The sequence below is a fragment of the Lissotriton vulgaris genome, chromosome 6 (genome assembly GCF_964263255.1).
Source record: "Lissotriton vulgaris chromosome 6, aLisVul1.2, whole genome shotgun sequence".
In the NCBI taxonomy this organism is placed as follows: Eukaryota; Metazoa; Chordata; class Amphibia; order Caudata; family Salamandridae; genus Lissotriton; species Lissotriton vulgaris.
Genome location: NC_141694.1, coordinates 1,496,865,029 through 1,496,884,851, shown reverse-complemented (window position 1 = coordinate 1,496,884,851; position 19,823 = coordinate 1,496,865,029).

The window sequence follows — 19,823 nt, the reverse complement described above, 5'->3', positions numbered from 1 at the left end:
CCACTTCTCCTTTAATACTTGGAGGGGGTCAGTCATATTATTTATCAGTTTTTTATATATTAGGAAAATCATCTTTTCGGGAATGTGGCCTTCCAGGATTCTGTCCTCTAATGGTGAGGCGGCAGGAGGTGTTGTGCCAACTGGTATATGCGTGCGGAGAGAGTGTAGAATTTGGGCATAACAAAAGTATTCTGTTGCAGCTAGGTCATGTTCAGTCTGTAACGTATTAAAAAACTTAACTCCCCCTTCTCCCTAGAGGTCCTTGATTTGCGTAATGCCAATGATATCCCATCTGTCTAAGCCTTTTGATCTTCATAGGCTGCCCAAAGATTCGAGTCCCAAAGGGGGGTAGCCAGCGTTAATTTACGTCCCCAACCAAGGGAGCTGGTTGCATCGTGCCAAACCTGGACTGAGTGTTTGGTGGGGCCCGTCAAGCTATATTTGTTAGGCCGTGAGTTGAACACCCTGTTGTAATTCTCTCCAGTGAGGAGCCATTTATTCATGGCATAGCCTGTGTAGTCTCCCCGTCCGTACGTACCATGATTTATGGCGGCTAAGTGCGCGGCCCCATAGTATTTTTTAATGTCTGGAAGGCGTATGCTACCGTTGTACCAGTTCACGGTCAATTTATTGAGGGCGATTCGCGGTTTACCACCCCAGAGTAATTCTCTCTGCAGGACCTTAATTTCTTCAAAATATTGTGCGGGTACCGGGTCAAGAGTATTTTGCAAAGCATAGAGGAAGCAGGCTGGGACATCATTTTAAACAGGGCTGCTCTTCCCAGCAGGGAGAGGGGAAGGGATTTCCTTTTTCTGATGTCTTTCTTAAGCCTGTGCAGGGGTGGGAGAAGATTTTGGGTATACTGCACCGAGGAATCATGAATCATGATAGATAAAAATGCCAAGGTATGAAAAGCCTGCTGTGCTGACCTGGATTGGGCAATTTCTGGGGTGTTTAAGCAGGTCTCCCCACAGCGTGAACCCTAAGGATTTGCCCCAGTTGACTGTAAAGCCAGAGAATCTACCAAACACTGCCAAAATGTCTAGAACTACTGTCAGGGATTTCGCCGGGGAGGCCAAGTAGAGTAAAATGTCGTCTGCTTAGAGCGATATGCGGTCTTCCCATCCTGGGGACCATCGCAGCCCTCGTATCATCTGGTCTTGTCGGATCCAGGCCGCTGGTGGATCCAAGGCGAGGGCAAACAACAGGGGAGAGAGTGGGAACCTGGCTGACAGTTTGTTATTGACCACGACCTGCGCCAAGGGTTCCTGATATAGGAGGTACACTCACTGAATGTATTTAGGCCCAAAACCCACTTTGGTCAATACGGCCCAGAGATATGCCCATTCCACTGTGTCGAATGCCATGGTCGCATTTAGGGACACTATCACTGCCGACTCCTGAAGAATTGAAGCTCTGCCCAGCACTCCGTGGACCCTGCGTAAGTTCAGGGCCGCGTTTCGGTGAGGCCCCATGTTCCAGCGATTCCACAAAGATCGATTTCAGGTGCGGTACAAGTTTATTGTGCTGCAATTTGTATAGCTCAATGGGGATGCCATTTGGTCCAAGAGCTTTGCCTGTTTTTTAGTGCCCGTATTGCTTGCGCAATTTCGTCTGTAGTCAAGTCACTGTCCATAAAATCACGATCCGTTGTTGGTAGGCAAGGGAGTCTAATATCGCGTAAAAGGTTGTGTGAGTCTTCCTCAGTGTGTGGAGTCACAGTTGAATATACACGTTGGAAATGGGCGGCGAATCTGTCAACTATCTCTTAGGGATTAGACAGAGAGGCGCCCTTGTCATCTTTTAGCTCAGGGACTAGTCTGCTCGCCCAGTCCTTCTTATCCAACCAGGCTATTAGTTTCCCTGCTTCGTCACCCAGATCGTATAGCCTTTCTTTTACGTTCTCTACTCAGGGATTTGGCTCTGTCAGTGACCAGGGCCCTAAAGTCATGTTGTTTCAGGGTCAGGAGGTGTAGCTTTTCTGGTGTTACGCCCGCCTCTAGGTCACCCTCAAGTTGATAGACTTCGGCCTCTATGTCAAGGATGGCTTTTTGTTTTTCTCTCTTTGCCCCACTGATCAAGGACAGAGCCGGACCTCAGATCACTGTCTTGAAAGCTTCCCATAGGGACTGGGACGAGGAGACCGACCCCGTGTTTTCGGCAAAATAGTTGTCTATGGCCTTGAGAAGGTTTATCCGAAGTTTCGGATCTTTAAGGTACCAGGGGTTGATAGGAATCAGCCTGCCCACCGTGGTTTGACTGAGTACTATGTTTGTCCATACTGGAAAGTGATCGGAGATACCCCTAGCTAAATGTCTGATTTCTTGTATGTGCAAAATTTGGGCTGCCGGCATCAGGCAATAATCTAAGCGGGATAAGCTATGGTGGGCGCCAGATTGAAAGGTGCGTTGAATTTGGCCTGGATGGTATACTCGCCAAGCGTCCACTAACCCCATGGTGTCAAGGAACTCAGGCAGCCAGCTTGCTGAGGGACCTATTTCCCTAGGAGGGTAGTGGTCCAGTGTGCCCAAGACCACCGTGTTAAAATCGCCACCGAAGAAATTCAAATTCTTGCTTCATTTGAACAGTTTTTCCTGTCCTTCTCAGCCCTAAAGAAAGAGGAAGCAGACATTAGTATATCCTGCAGGTATGGAAATAACTGAGTCCATACAAGTTGTAACAATTATAAGTATTTGATCCCATTTACACAGATATTTCCTTTTCACTGGATCCTTGGGTGAGGTATTTGTGCATGAAGTTCTGGGGCAAGACCCTAAAAGTCTATTCTCTTCTCAGCAGACCTAATGTCCAAGACCCTAAGGTCTTGGATCTGTTTATGACAGGTGTCTGAAAATGTTAATAAACAGCCCGACCAGTTCTTGAATCCCAGAATAGTCATTGATTTGCTGTTGAGGTGGATTGACAATGGTGGGCAGTTAGAATTTGTCAATAAAGGTGCCCCTATCCCCCCATCTCTCAAACCACGTGCCCTATCATGAAATGGCTTTCTATTTTAGAATCCTATCTTTGACTACTGTTGTCTTCACAGTTGAGAAATTAAACATCAGGGCCATCCTTTGAAAAACTGTATGATTTTCCTTTTCTAAACCCATTTTTTAAGCATTTCCTCCTGCTGAGGAACGATAGCTTAGGATACAAAAATGGCAGGTGTGATATAATAGATTTGTATATTTTCCAGCTTTCAAGGACTCGCCCAAATGCACCTACAGGCTGATGTAATACATCCTGAGGGTGTAGCTGCTGCACACATATTATCGAAGGTAGTGTTGGATAAGAATCTGGCCATTAACTACATGTTGGCCAGCATGTCTGTACAATCTTCACCTTAACCATCAAATAATTCCTTAAAATCCTTCATAAACTTTCAGGAGGCATAAGTTGCATATGTAGCTGCATTGAATGAAAAAATCAGTACTAGGTGTTTCCTCTGCAATACCCATTCATACCTTGTCTGTGGAGTCTTATGGCATGTCATCGTAAGATGCCAAATTAGAAGACATCCTTGCAAGGGCAGAATTTACTCTTAACTGCCTGCCTGAAATTTGTGTACAAATTATCCAGCAAATGTCCTTTATCGAGGAACCTCAGAAAACCAGCCTTTTCTACGTCTTTCCACTTTCTTTCTAGAATGAATTCGATCACTTTGTGGAGACTAGGAATCAAAAGCAGATGGACCTTAGTGCTGAAAGATTAATTTTGCTCTGCTTAATCCATTATTTCAAAACCACAGTTTTTTCTTAATACTTTGTAAAACCTCCTTCATTTGGTGTCCTAGAAGAACCTTCGGTGTATGAGGTTCAGCCTCACAATCCTCTGTAACATTCCCATCCCCTGGTTCCAGCATCAGTCTCTTTTTCTGCTTTTTCTTAAGATTGCAGTGTTGAAGCAACTGCCTTGTCAATCATCTCATGCAGGTCATCAAGAGATAAGACTAGATCCCCCAAAGAACAACCCAGAGAAGGGAAACTTTTGTGCATCCTTTTCTCTTCTCACTTCATAGGATCCATTTTGATTGGAGGCTGTCAGACACTGGCTGAGCACATCTTCTTCTCTTAAATACTGATTAGTACTTCCCAATTTCTTACTGAGCTCGCAAGGGGTCGAGAGATACCAATCAGCCTGCTCTATAAAAAAAACTGCAAGTTCACCACCACATGTTGCCACTGTAAACTAGTGGCTGGCTCATACTCAGCGAAAGACTGCCCACTCCCAACATACATTTGTCCCTGCCTTTCCTGAGGAAGTGCTGGAATGGTACTGGGGCAAGAATGGAGCCTAATTTATAAGACGCGAAAATGTAAGTATTCCGATGCATATTGCGGCGGCTGCCCGTCTACAACAGAAGACTTCAACAAAACAAGAAGGAAAGGAGAAGAGTTGTTTTCACGCATTACTGTATGCATGAAAGAAAGATTTACAGCTGGAGTTGTGTAAAACAAACTATCTTTGCTCACGGTGCTGCTTGTGTTTGTTGTTTATCGTTTATAAACTGACAAAGGTATTTAACAAAAAAAACTTTTAGTCAACATTCATTGTGGCATTTTGTTAACTGGTATAGAATCCTGCTTCGAGAAGAGAATAACTCCTCAAAAAGTAAGTATTGTAACGAGGAAGAACAGATACAAAGGTAATTATGTTTAACTGTTCATACCTTTCTTATTCACATTAAGAATCATGTTTTAAACACCAGAAAACTGCAAAGAATCCCAGTGGGTTTCACATATTGCACCAATTGTCTTTTATGTTATACATTTGTCAAGTGTTCCTCTTAAAAGTAGTTTAACTTTTTGACTGAAAACATTTAGTACATCAACAAACTACTGTTTTATGTTCAAGCACAATTTTGTATTCGATCACTAAGTGAGTTCATTGAAAAAAAGCCAAATGAAAACTGTCATTATATTCACCATGGACAAAAGAAGGGCTGTTTTTTGTATCAAAGAAAAGGCCTTTTTTTGTTAGGCACTTGCAAAGAAAACATGAAGGCTTAAGCAAATTAAGTCCAAAAGAAATTAACTACAGCATTTTGAGTAATTTACAATTGCAACTGTCTTGCTACAAGTACACTAATCTGTTTCTTTTCTTCTGAGGACTTACACTTTATGATGTATTGTATAAGCATTCTGTGTCACTCTTAAAAGAAGCATCATGTTATTTATTATAAAAAGATGACCATACATTGTTTGAACTATCTGCAAACACAAGATTCTTTATTATTTTCCAGTATAATAAAACCAATAAGTTTGCAAAGGAAGCAGAACAGTAATAGACTGTACATTCATTTATAAATTATTCTTCAAGGAAAAGCAATAAGCAAGAAACAAAACTGTACAAAACCTCTACATTGCACTTGAGACAAACTTTTTTGTTTCACGGAACTATCACATTATAGCTATTAAAAATAAAGAGTGCTTACACCTTTTAGAGCACGCACTACTTTCAACCAGTGTGACCCATTTATCTTTTGACATCTTAAAGTATTATTTTTGCACTTTTTAATACACCGTGGCCCAGATTTACAAAACATTGACGCAACGCAGGACAGCAAGCAAAGATGCTGCACTGCTTTGAATCAACTGGAGAGAGCAGAACCGCTCCAAATCTTCAAGGAAGAGGTGCAGGTCTGCTCTCTCTGTGCCGGACACTTACTGCAGCCAGTTCCCAATACAGTAATCCTTGTGCCATAGTGCAAGCGTGTCTGCGTTTTCGGCAGGATAATTTGTGTGCAGGAAGTAGTCTCTTCATGCACACAAACTATGCTGAAAGTCAATTTAATCTTTGCATGTGTGCGTAATGACTGTCTCAGAGTCAAAGGATTTTGGCAGAAATTCATGTGTACAAGTTTTTGTAAGTATGGATTTGTATCAGAATCCATGAGTGGATTCATGGGAACGCACATGCATCACCCATGGAACGTCTACTTGACACAAAGAATGCGTTTCACTTCATGGGCAAAGAATTCGAGTAAGTCAAAGTCTAAGGCCAACACAAAAAACAAACTGGAACTAAAACCCACCCTGCCACTGTAGCTCAAAGGAAAGGCATGAGAGTGTCAAGTTAAGCATAACACCACTTCAAAGTCCCTGGCGTCAGAACTGATTCCTCAGCTGGTGGTGAAGTGCTCCAAGCTCTCCCTGGGCCATCACTGAGGAAAATAGTGGCCTTGAGAGAGGCTGCAGGGACATCTAGTTGGATTACCCCATGCTAGTTCCTCCCCAACACTGTCTACCCTCTTGCGACCTGCCTTTACTGACTTTAGTATAGACTTCAACACCAGCCCCAAGGACCACACTAGTTCCTGTATCACCAGTGCTAATACCGAATCCACTGGCAAAGATAGAAGACCTGGTGACAACACCCATGTCGCACCCCAGACTAACATTGCCCTAAGCTCAACCAGTGTTGCACTACATGAGCATGGAAGCATAACCTGTTAAGCAGCTTGACTCTAACCCTGTACCTTTGCTGCAACACAACTTCAGCAGAGGCTCCATTATCTTTATGGCTGTGATGCTGATCCTATACAAGAAACACTTAGGGTCCCCCAGGACACTGATGATGAGGATGATTGATACTCCCCATTCACTATACTGACAGTGTACAAGACTTGGAATTACAAAATTCCAGTGTGCCGTGGAGCTTGGAGTGCCACCATGACCACCAACAAAAGCTTGGGTGCTAGATCTGCAGTTGACCTAGTTGCGACAAAAACAAACATTCTAACAGAAATGCTTCAATCAGGGCCGACATCATCTGAACCCTTGCTACAATTTAATGATCCCCTCTGGCAGACACCACATGGAGTAGCTGTCACCCGTCTTCTAGTTCTTTCCTTACAGCAGTGGCTGCAAAGCTGCTTTAGTTTGTCTTCAGCAGCCCACATCAGACGGGTGAGAGCTATGATTCAATATTTCTTCCTCGGCTGGAGAACCATTGCATCAGACAAGTGGGTTTTCTAGATCATCCAAAGGGGTTATGTCTTACCCTTCATTTACTTTTGAATGAATTTCATATGAACACTTGACAATCCTGATGCAGGAGTTTGTCTTCAGCAGCCCACATCAGACGGGTGGGAGCCATGATTCAATATTTCTTCCTCGGCTGGAGAACCATTGCATCAGACAAGTGGGTTTAATAGATCATCCAAAGGGGTTATGTCTTACCCTTCATTTACTTTTGAATGATCAGGTGGACGATTCTTCAGTGTTTCTTCACTTCTTTCACCCTCCCGACTCTCTTTCACTGTAGTGCTGCTGTCCTTCTCTTTCCTTGCTGTCCCCCTGGCCTCAGGGATTGCCCTACGTGGATGTCCATCTTCTGGAGAACTAAAAAGGGACAGGTGGTTATTTGCAGGCGAAACAACTAATGTTGGTTCCTTCACCAGAACACCCCGGGGTATGTGGACAAAAAGGGGTTCCCTAGGAGGAAGTGAGCACTCAAACAATAAGTGTGCAACACCAAAGTGAGGGGATAAAACGAGAGCAACTGGGCCAGGTGGTTTTCGCTCCCTTAGTCTTCTGGGTCCTTACACTCTGCCGGCCCGGGTTACTTGCCTGAAGCCGTGGCCCGGTAACAGAGCCATGGTTGCCTCGTCCATTTGACCTTTCCCTCGGGTGGTCGATTCCTATGCTCCTCTTCGTCTCTCCTCGTTATCGGTCTGGGTCTCGTCCTCTGTCATCACTTCGTCCTTCTGGACCCTCGCTTCCGGACTGGCGCTCCACACCCTCTTCAGCCGCTGTTTGCTGCCTCTTCCTCCTCTGGCAGCTCCTTTCATACTTCCGGGGCCGGAAGTGGTTGTTGGCCACACCACGTTGGGGACGTCAGACAACTCCTGATGGTACCCCGGGGCTCCTGGAACTCTCCTCCTGGGAGGTCCCCGTCACATGGCGCTAGCACCAACATACACAGGGTGCATTGGCAGGCCTGTAGTCACAGTTTGAGTGGTCTATCATCTGTGGCATAATCATGCTGCAGCCCATGAGAGACCACTGGTCTACCTATGCCCTGGATACCTTAGTACCATATACTAGTGTACCTATGCCCTGGATTCCTTGGTACCATATACTAGGGACTTACAGGGGTTCACCAGTAGCCAATTGGGAAGGTACCAAAGTACTTACCATTGTTAAATTTAGGGAGGAAGCACAGTGAATGGGGTACTATTAGCAGGATTCCAGTCAGACTAGTCAGAAACCAGAATAACACCAGCAAAAATTGGGGAAGCCATGAAAACAGATCCTACTTTCCTACACAAAGCAAAATAAGAAAACTCATAAAGAGTTGTTGAAGGGACAGAATGGAACCAGGTTAGGTACAGATGCTTCAAGTACAAAAGGATTTAGCGCTCTGTGACCAAATCGATAAATCAGAGTTTGCAAACGCTAAAACCCTTTTTCTATGCAGTAAACACATTTAATGATTCTGTGAAGTGTTTCAGAATCGCTAAATGTGTTTGCAATGGATACTGATTCAGTTTTTGGAGTGGTGTATTGTCCCTTCCAAATACAGAATTGGTAAAATATGTATCAGATAGAGATATCTAGCCATAGATTCCTTAACTTGTGAATTCTCCACAGGCATCAGACTGAATCTGTAACATTTTCAGCAGTCCCTCTACACACCGAAGGACTGCGCCTTATGACTCGGTGATGTCATCGACTCCGGCCATGACATCAGTGGAGTCATATAAGTCCACTCTAGTACGCAGATGTCAGTTTCAACTTTTCTGCGCAGCAACATGGATCCGAGGAAGCAGTTCCTCAGGCTGTTTTTTTTTGGCCTTCTTCCATAGTGTTTGTGGATTGGAGACACTGTGCCTTTTTCTAATGTTGTCAGGTTTTAAGCCTTGTGGGTCCTGTTCTTGACAAATGTCAGTTACAGACCCCCATTCTGTTTGGATGTGGTGTTTGGGAGAACAAAACGACTCCGGGGATTGCAGCTCCTGTCAGAGGCTAACACCAAAGGCGCTCAAGGAGAGCCGTATGAAGTTACTGGCAGCACGTCTGTCCCGGTCCTCGGAGGCTTGAGGCTTGTGGGCTGGAGTCTTCACAAGCCTCGAGGCTACTTTCACCTCCTAGTCTTTTCCGACTAAGGCACGTTCCTCCTTTGCAAATGTTTGAGGAGTGGCTGCAGTTTTGGACTTGTCACTGCCCATGGTGGAGAGGTCCACCAACCCGCTGATTGATGCCCTTTATCAAGGACAGTCGGGGAAAGAACCTGTTCTTCCATAGAGTGAGGCCATGTTTGACATAATTTTAGGTACTTGGTCCAAGCCTGATACAGGGATCTCAGTGGACCGTGCTATATCTTTCAGGCACCTGCATGCTCTTGGAGACCCAGTGTTTCTCCTTAGGCATCCTACCACTCGTAGTCTGGTAGTTTAGACTGCTACAGCCTCACAGGACATGGATTCCTCACCTAAGACCCATTGGCTAGAGAGTCTAGAACTTAGAAGGCTTGTGGCAAACACATCTTTTCTTTGGCTAGTTCTGCTTTAAGGTCTTGTGTTCTTGGGCCTTTTTCATACGCTTTGTGGGATTTGCAGACTAGGTTGCCATCACTTCCAGATGGCCTTCGTTCTGATGTTGAATAGTTGATTAGAGATGGTCAACTGCTGGATAAGTTGATAATTAGATGCAGCATGGAAAGGAGGAGGGTGGGCGCACACTGACTCACATCCCAGCCCTCTGTTTTCCCTGATGCATCATAGTAAATGTAGTGCATGATAACACTTATTTTGGTGACAGGCTTTAGTTTTTCACCCTTGTTGGTGCATTCTTTTTGGGGTACACCAGCACCCCCAAAAAGATTGTGATGCTCTCTACTGAAGAAGGGCAACTATCCTGAAACACGTGTCTAGAGATACAAGGGTGAAAAACTAAAGCCTGTCACCAAAATAAGTGTCATCATGCACTGCATTTACTATGATGCATTGGGGCAAACTGAGTGCTGGGATGTGAGGCAGAGTGCGCCCACCCTCTTGTTTGAAAAGGCTCCCTTGAGCCAATGAGCTGACGAGCTCTGGTTGATGCCCCTGTGCCCAGCGAGTGGTACATGGACATGGACAAGATTTTGGGCAGCATTTCCAGCACCCCCAAAAAGATTGTGTTGCTCTCTACTGAAGAAACTTAAAAAGACTTAAAAAGGCCAGGCATGGAGGTAGAGCTCTATCCACTCTAGGACCAAAGATGTGGAACAAACTGCATCTGACCTTACGACAATGTAGTGAACATCTAACATTTCGTAAGCAACTAAAAACCATTTTATTCAAAAATCAAATTTAAACATCTCACAGTATATCAATAAATTCGTGGAGTTACCGGTCAAAAGCGCAGAGATACGCCTGATGGAGTGATTCTAGCGCTATACAAAACCACAAATAAAATAAATAAAATAAACTATCCTGAAACATATGTCTAGAGATACACAGCACTGGCTGCACCAACAAGGGTGAAAAACTAAAGCCTGTCACCAAAATAAGAGTTATCATGCACTGCATTTACTATGATGCATTGGGGCAAAGTCAGTGATGGGATGTGAGGCAGTGTGCACCCACCCTCCTTTGTGGCATGGATACTACTGATTCAGTAGGTCGGGCCATGGCATCTTCAGTGGCACTATGACGTATTGCATTGTTAAGAACTTCAGGTTTTTCAAAGGCTGTACAGGCGACTTTGGTCGGTATGCCCTTTGATGGCACCCATCTTTTGGGGGCTCAGCCCGACTCGGCATTGAGACACTTCCGTGATAGGCAAAGTGATACAGAGTCTTAATTGCTCTTCCTCTGTTTATAATGTTCTTTAGTTTTGACCCTTTTCTTGGGCTAGCCTTGTTAGGTATTGGCCTAGTGTGTGTACATTGCAATGATTTTAATTAATTGTGTAATTAAAACTTTACTTACTAGGGCATCGGTCCGTCTTTTGGTTAAACCAGATTGGTGTTACTGTGAGGAGCAGATGTTTTTGTTTAAATACTGTCTTTAACAGTTTATGTGGTACAAGGATACCTGGAATATAGTGTTTACTTTTTCTTTTTTCCACTTAAAAGGGGTTTCCTGGTTAAGAGCTTATTTGTAGGTGATGTGTCTTCTGGTTAGGAAGTTTTCCTTTTCACATGCTTCCTCTGAAGCGATTTGGTATACTGGTATGCATTACTGTTGACTTGCATTGCCTTTTATAGACACATATTACTTATGCCAATTGTGAGACCTTGTATATAGAATGTATACTTGTTTTCCATGAATACTCAGAATTTCCACTTCAGGGTAATTTTGGTCTTTGGTTTCTCCAACGTAGCCGTTTTTGCTACTTTAGCACAGTGCACTTTCCTTTGAATTCAAATGGTGCACAGATAGCTTTGGCGTTGGATAATTTTTCAGGTTATGCTTCCCAGGAAGGGGTTCGTGTCAGCTTTATTATGTGATGTGTTCCTTACGGGGACATAGTAATTTGTTCCCTGGAAGTGTGCTCTTTTTTGCTGGAGACATTACGTTTGGCAATTCAAGGTGTCTGATTTGTATTCTTCAGAATACTTAAAAGTCTTGGTTCCTTCATTTTTGAAGGTGATATTTATTCTTATGTTCACTTCTGGAACATGGTTGTCCAGTGAGCTCTGCTTCTAAGGTTATCTGAGATGCAGTGTTGGACACGTTTTTTGCCTTCTGTGGCACCTTGACTTATAGAGACATGGTCTAGCCGCAGATTCCTTATTGCCTGGAAATTCACCAGTAAGAAATCTGAGGTTAGATGTCTCTATCAGATTGAATATTTACCTTAGGGCTATTTACGACCATGTCTTACATGGTTGAAATGATTTCTGTTTTCTCAGAAGAGAAGGTTTGCTTGTTGATCGTTCTTCACTTTAAGAACATCCTGGATATTTGCATACTCTTGGCATTGATACTATTGATAGTCAGGAGGTTATATGTTCTCTGTCTCCTTGGGGGCATTTCTCTTTCTCTATTAACCATTTGCTACTTTCTGTACGTTACAGCCCTTTAAGGGATCATAGTGAGACCATATGATCTAGTTATAGAACTAAATATTTGTACTTGAACACTTGGCTGCCTTACATGCCTTACAGTCACATTGAATTTTGGCTCATATGCCTTGTGGGCAATTACTCCAACTGGGTTCCCTTTTTTGGTATTTTCCAGGGACTTGGTTTATTTTGTTCATCTTGACCTTATAGGCCAAGTGTGGTTATACGTACTTGCTACTGGCAAGGGCTCATTTTCATGTGGGTTTCCTTTAGGTAGTACCAGCCTGCTACAATACTTTTGACAGGCAGCATTATCTTAATGTGAGGTCACCCAAGGTGTTTTTATTGAGGGTGCGATATATCTCTTGATATTATTTTATATGGTACTTAGGGACTGTTTTTTTCAGTTCCGTTTATACATATGTTTATACAGAGTTTACATAAGTGTGTTGTATATGTGTTTACACATGTTGAGATATAGTTCTGCTATTTGTAATATTAGAAAAAAAATCTTTGTTTTAGAGATGGACTACAACATTCATCTGTCTTAATACTTAGATTGATCTTCCCGACATTGGAATGAATGGGTTTATTCATCTTGGATTTAGTGGGAATGGGTTTTGGAAACCCTTCTTTTTGGCAATTATCAGGACACATTACCTGCAAATATTTGTTTGCTGATGTAGAGAAAGTGAGTTTTATGGCATTCGCTTTGCCTTTAGGCACTTCTAGTCCAAGGTCTCACTTACCCTTTGGGGGTTAAATACTATTGCCTGACTGTGTAAATATATCTTCTGATAGGCTATTATCATGTTCCCCTTGAGGCTTTGGTTTTTTGTGCCTGCGGGGTTGTTTCTTATTTACATGGTCTGTGGTCATTGCCACAAATTTTATGGAGGGCCATGCTCTCTTTAGTTTAATTTCTACGTAGGTCTGGCCTGTGGCCAATTTAGACCAGATGGTTCTCTTTGAGAGGTCTGTGGTCAATTTAGACCAGCTGGTTCTCTTTGAGAGCTTTGGTAGGATTAGCTTGTAGACCCTCCCCTAGGTGGGTATAGCTATGGTATTTAATTCACAAGTTAAGGAATCTGCAACTAGATGTCTGCATCAGATAAACAAGAGTGGGGAGGCCCAGGTGAGTCTGTAAGGAATCTGCAGCTAGATATTGTCTCTAGACTCAAATAGCAAACATGTAGTCCTCCTGTGCGGGTGGCTTACAGGTGCCGATCCCTTTTTGGCTCTGACGTGCCATTACACTACTTAAAACTCCTCCATTTGTGATTTACAAACATTAGGTCTCAGAGCATTGTGAAACCTGCTTGAGGTACATATGCTTTAACTTCTCACTATTCACTTGGGTGACTCACCTGTCTGGCCTCTAATTCTCCTTTCCCTATTATTTTTTAACAAACAGGCTATCAGTTTCCTGTCCTGCGGGGTTGAAACACATAGACACCTTCAATCAGAGGAATGAATATATGAGCATCTACACAGAAGCATTCCAAAAGAGAAATTCAGCTGCACTGTGTGGTTTCTGAAAATAATTATGCTTTAACCACTGCTTATTCCCTTTGTGTAGAAAAATATAGTACAGATAAAAACTATGTATGGACATTGAACATACTCCAAATGTACAACATTTTGGAACTGAAACTTTACTTTAGAGTCACAAATCTTTTCTTACAATTGTTGTTGTTGTTGTTGTTGGTGATGAAAAACGCACTGCGCAATTTCTAGTATTTGCCGTTGTGTTATTGCATGAATTATGTGTCAAATCCGTAACTGAATCATGTGTATGATCTCCATCTCATTATTATGCTGTTATATTTTGTTAAAGTATCTTGTTGGAATAAGAGAAGAACAGTACTGAGAACCACACAAGATACATTTCTTGGCTTTTTGTTGTTCAACCTCCCATGATTCAAAGGACCCATGCCCTTCCTTTGTTAACAATTCTTTTAGGTGTCATTCCTCACATTGTAGCCAAATCTGAAAGACCTTTGCAAACACTCCAGGCCAGAAAACCAGTTAAAGCATTCGTTTTTTCTTGATGTCCACCAGTGAAAAGATGATTGGCAGTTGCAGAAAATGCAGAACACCATTTTAAAAGCTTTGCGTACCATTAATTAATTCTGCAAGATATTCAGAACTATTCTGTAGACCAACCGTTTCTCCCATTGAAAATAGGGCCATTTGGGAAGTGAGTCTTTGGTTCCTCCTTTCTGTGCTCACAGCAGGGCAGTTTCCAAAAAAATATCATTTTTTTAAGCATTATATAGCGAGAACTCAACCCACAGGTATCAGAGTGTTTTACAAGAGCGCCAGTTGTGTTACACATTAATTTTTTGTTCGGCAAGGGGAGATTAAGTAATTTGCCCAGAATCATAGGATGTTGCGCGTCGTTGCCAAGACTTGAACCCGGTTCCCCAGCTGCGAGGTCGACTGCTCTAGCCATTCAGGCTAGACTTGTTGCTTATTCTAAAGGTTCCAAGCCACTGTCCAGTTTGTTATGTCCTGGTCATACTGGAGAACTGGAGCTTCTCCTATTGTCTGTGCGACTTGCCTTTGCTTCTTGGGGTTTGTAAAATTCCTCATGAAATATCTTCCCCGACATACAGATTCTCTTCACTAATTTGAGATCCGTGGCTGGACTAGGACAACATTTTGAATCCACGTATGTATGTCCCTGGGACCACTGGTTCCGGTAAGTGTGGTATTATGCTCACTTCCTCTCACATCTCTGCATTCAGCTCAAATTGTACCTTTCTTGCAGGAAACATATTGATATTGTCATGAATGTAAAATACAGCTATCTGTCCTCAGTCTCTATGTTGCTACAAAGGGAAGGGCTCACTGCTGTCTTGTACACAGCCACTGTCTATTAAACCCAGTGACACCTTTCCATTAATACCGACTTCCAGGAGCTATAGCCTTCCTCTAAGATAGATCTCTGTGTAGTGAGCACCTGCATAGCACATATCCATTGGCTTGTGTTTGCTTTTGTGGGGGCAGATTCTGGCAATGTGTACCCTCTAACCATACTCATAATAGTGTGATCCTACCAGTGGTTTGTTGCCTCTTCCAATTATTTTCTCAGGGTATAGATCCCTTAACCGAGGTGTTATTGTGGTTCTGTATCTTCCAGGATGGATTCTCCCTTTCCAAAAAGGTACTCTGGACTTAGTGCAGAGGTGAACCAGTCAGGAATGTCTAGTTCCTAGAAGTCCTTTGGTACGTAGTAGCACAGCACCCACAAAGTGGGATCAGTGTAGTGACATACCCATCACTATATGGTGGGACATAATGCTACTACTAACTGTGCCAAGAAAATGTTACCTTTGATAGATTCCTTAAAATGACACCTCTGCCCAGGATAGACTATCTCTCTGGACCCAGAGAGAGGAGGCTCTCTACCCAGTGGTCCAGAAACCTGTCTGGCAGTGGCAAATGGCAAGCAGCCATTCAGGAACCACACCAGGGCTGGTAGTTTTTCAGGGGACATCTCTAAGGTGCCCTCTGTGTGCATTGTACATTAAATCCCACACATTCATCAGTGTGGGTTTAATGTGCTGAGAAGTGTGCTACCAAACTTCCCAGGTTTTAGTAAAGTCATTATGGAGCTGTGGAGTTAGTAATAACAAACTTCCAGACGATATACTCTTTATGGCTTTACTACACTTATAATTTCTATGAATGGACGTAGACACTGTAGGGGTATAGGGCTCATGCCACTGTACCCTCTCCTGGGGGCTAGTGCACCCTGCTAGAGAGGTGACTTACCTAGACCCCAGACAATAGGTCGCAGGCATGGGGCACAGGGTTGTGTGCCTTGTTGACTCTTCACTTTTCTCTGCATCAAACCACGCAGCCTGCAATGGCAGTGTGTGGGTGTTAAGGTAAAGGGCCTCTAAGGGTGGCACAAAAGGGGCTTACCTGTGGCCAGGGATGTGCCAATTGTGAGTACAAAGGGACAGCTTTGGGAAAGAACATGTGTCAGGCAAAAAGGGGAACTTCCTACAGCATGGAAAAAGTGAAAAGGAACGGACTCTGTGCAGCTGAATGGCGCATATATAAGTGACCACAACGTGACATTTAATGCCAACGATGCTGAGGATGTCACACGGAGGATCCGCAAATCCAGATAAAAAAATGGCAACATAAAAAAACCAATGCATCTAACCCAATTGGCGTTTGGTGCATACTGTAGGGTAGGCCGCACCGGCCTGGCAATGCGGGAGCTGGTCATATTAACATGTGTGATAAAAAAACAACATAGAAATTCACTGAAAAAAACAAAGGTTACAGGGATGTTATACTTAGGTTCTGAATTCAGTTGCACACAACCATAGAGATTCAGAAGTTATAGTTATACTTATCTGAAGAAACTATAATTCGTGCCATTATGTAACGCAAGGCAATGAGTCATAGTTCCTTTACATAAGTCTAACTATAATTTCTGAATTTCTATGGTGTTGTGCGACTAAATTCAGAACCTAACTATAACGTCTCTGTAACCTTTGGTTGTTTCAGTGTTCAGTGTGTGTATATATATATATATATATATATATATATATATATATATATATATTTTTTTTTTATTTATTTTTTTTTTTTTTTTTTTTAGGTACGTTGGAAGTACGATCAATCCAGCAAAAAAGCGCATCTTGGAGCACATGCGTGCCATCACCAATAAGGACAAGAACTATCCGGTGGCACGCCATTTCGAAACCCACCATAACAGTAACAGAGACCTACTGTCTTTCTACCTGATAGACCAGCTGGAAAGACAGGAAAGAGGTGGTGATAAGATCAGAATTCTCAGGGCAATGGAGTCGAGATACATTATCGATCTCCAAACCATGAAGCCGGGGGGGTCTAAACAACGATGAAGAGCTTTGGGTACATTTGGACTGAAACTATATGGGGCTAACTTTCAACAAATGATCTGCATCCGAAACAAAGATAGGACACTATCATCTGCCACCTCCCCCAAATACTCTATGTATATATGACTATTAATCATTAGAAATGCATTAGGGAGGCCTAAGCCCATACAGGGCAAGACCTAGAAAAACAAGAAAACAAGCCCATCCAGGGCACTATAAGTGAGTGACCTGCTCAGAATACATATAACAAGGGAGAGAAAGGTCTTCAACACACACGGTGCGTGAAATGAAATGTTGCTGTACATTTATAACACACAAATGTTAATATAATATGACAATTGATTGAGAGAGTTACGCTAAACATTTGCACTATATCTGCACCTGATGTTAACTCCTAACCTTTTAACTCAAGAGAGAAAAATAAATGCACTTTCTTTAAGCGCCGGATATAAATGTGTGTACATATATGAATTGATTAGTAGATGTATATCTTACCTTTCTTTGAGCAAGTCATGTATCCAACGAATGAATCATGTGGGGTTTCCCCTTGTTTTTAAACTGCACGAGCACTTTATTAATCGCCATTCTCCGTATATGAATGTGAAAAAACATATATTTGCATGTTACAAGATGTCTGCCATAATTCCAACTTGTCTGTGGCTTAGTCCTCTCTTGATGGCAATGAAGAGGTGGAGATAAAATGGCGTGTTTTACAAATCACTTTGACACTGAGGAAGCCGTTTTACGGCGAAACGCGTTTGTCTTTCTATGGGGTAGGGGGTCTGCCATTAAATTCACTGCAATACCACCAGCTTGGAGTGGCGTCTGCTTTCTTTCGAAATTTGCGAGCGTGTATCAATATATATATATATATATATATATATATATATATACATATATATATATATATATACACACATACACATACACACACATACATACATCCACCCAAAACAAACAGGTTACCCCATACGGAAGAGCCTCAACAGGTAAGTTGTATTCCAGACATTTTATTCACAAAGGCTGCATACAGGGAAAGGCAAGAACGTAATCTCTAATGCATTGCCAGACACGTTTCGAGTCCTCTTTGGCCCTTAATCATTGGCGTTCAAACGTGACAACAGGACCGGCATCTGCAACAGAATTTATTTTCAGAGAAACGCCCCAGTGGGCGGGGCCACTGCTCTGGCCTTGTGGTATTTGTAGTTGCTCGTAATAATTCTCAAGTGAGTCCGTCCTAAAATTGCAGTGAAATTAAAAAACGCTTTTCTGATAGATACATCTGCCGTGTGCATTCCTCACCTTGTGAATATCCCCTTGCGTCAGCAACATTCGGAAATTCTTTTTGTAGCTTCGCCCCGACGTGGATCCGGACGTCAAAGAGGCAGGGCACCGCTTGCGACTCCGCTGACGTCACCGACGCCTATAACAGGCCGGCGGGATGACATCAGTTCCCTTTTTTCCGCGTCGTCGACGCTAACGTTTTTCAGGGATCGTACTATAGCTTTACAGTAACTTTGTTACTATTATCCTATTATTGTGTCTATCTTTATATTCTTCGAAATGTCGTCGAAGAAAACTGGATTTAAGGCTTGCGGCGAATGTGGCAAGACTATGTCTATCACCGATCCTCATGAATGCTGTGTTTGGTGTTTAAGTTCCGACCATGACGTCGAGGACTGTCCTTGCTGCAAGAAGATGACTCCGAAGGCGTTAAGAGAAAGAGAGACGAAACTCCTTGTGGCTAAACTTAAAAATAAGAAAGTTAAAAAGTCTTCGAAGTCTCGAACTCGTCGGTCGAGGTCGAGATCGGGGTCTAGGCCTCGTTCGAGGTCACGCTCGGAGTCGTCTTCGGGTCACGCTTCGAAGTCTTCGAGGAAGAAACATAAGAAGAGGAGCCATGAGTCACGTCATCACTCCGGAAAGGACTCTAGTTCAAGACTGAAGTCCCAGGTCAAACTTCTGAGTAAGGAAGTGGAGGTTTCGGAGTCTCTGTTGGTGAAGCTTCACATCCGGATTCACCCGAATCTCAGAAGCAGGTCCATTCTCCGGTTCCATCCAATCCTTCTGGTCAGGAGGATGAAGGTGAGGAGCAGGGGGCTGGTGAAGTCGAAGTTCCGATGCCTGCGTGTTCGTCGACCCCGGTTGCTGGACTCGGTGAAGAGGTCGACGTCGTTTCGACTCCACCTCCTCAGGAACGACCCAGAGATCCATATCCTGAATTTCCAACTCCAGGTCAGGATCCTTCTCAGTTCCTGAACGCCATGTTTGGTGTCTATTCCAGGGCAATGTTCCCGTCTGGTGCACCTGTTGGTCCCACTGGTCCAATGGCCTTTAACTTGGGTATTCCCCAGGCTTACGCCCCTGCGCCCTTCATGCCTTTTATGCCGGCTATACCACCGCATTGGCATTTTCCGACACCACCGGTGTCGTCGACGCCGAAGCGCACGACGCCGACTCCGTCGACGCCAGTCTCATCGACACCGATGCCTACGACTCCGAGGCAGGATTCTGCCCGACCTCGTATTGAAAAACCTCATCCGACTTCGGGTTCGACGCCGGCACCGACCCCGTCTGAGTCGATTCCGAATCCGTTGACTTCTGCTGTGAAGGAAAGATCTCGGAGAAAGACCGAGAGACTTCTGGAAGAGGAAAGATGTCAATATTCAGATACTGAAGAAGGGGAGTTACAGGATTCTGAGGATCCTTTTGAAGACTTGTGTGAGGCCAGTGGGCTTGAACTGTCGCCTGAGTGGGAATTGGCTTCAGTGTCAAATGTACCATCGAAGGATGTGGTGCCTTATCACACCGTTATAAAAAAAGCAGCGAGTTTATTGAATATTACTCTGCCCACTGCTGATTATAAACCTAATATTTTAACTGAGGTTCTTCATTCACCCTCGTCAGTTATTGAACCTATGTTACCCTTCAACGAGG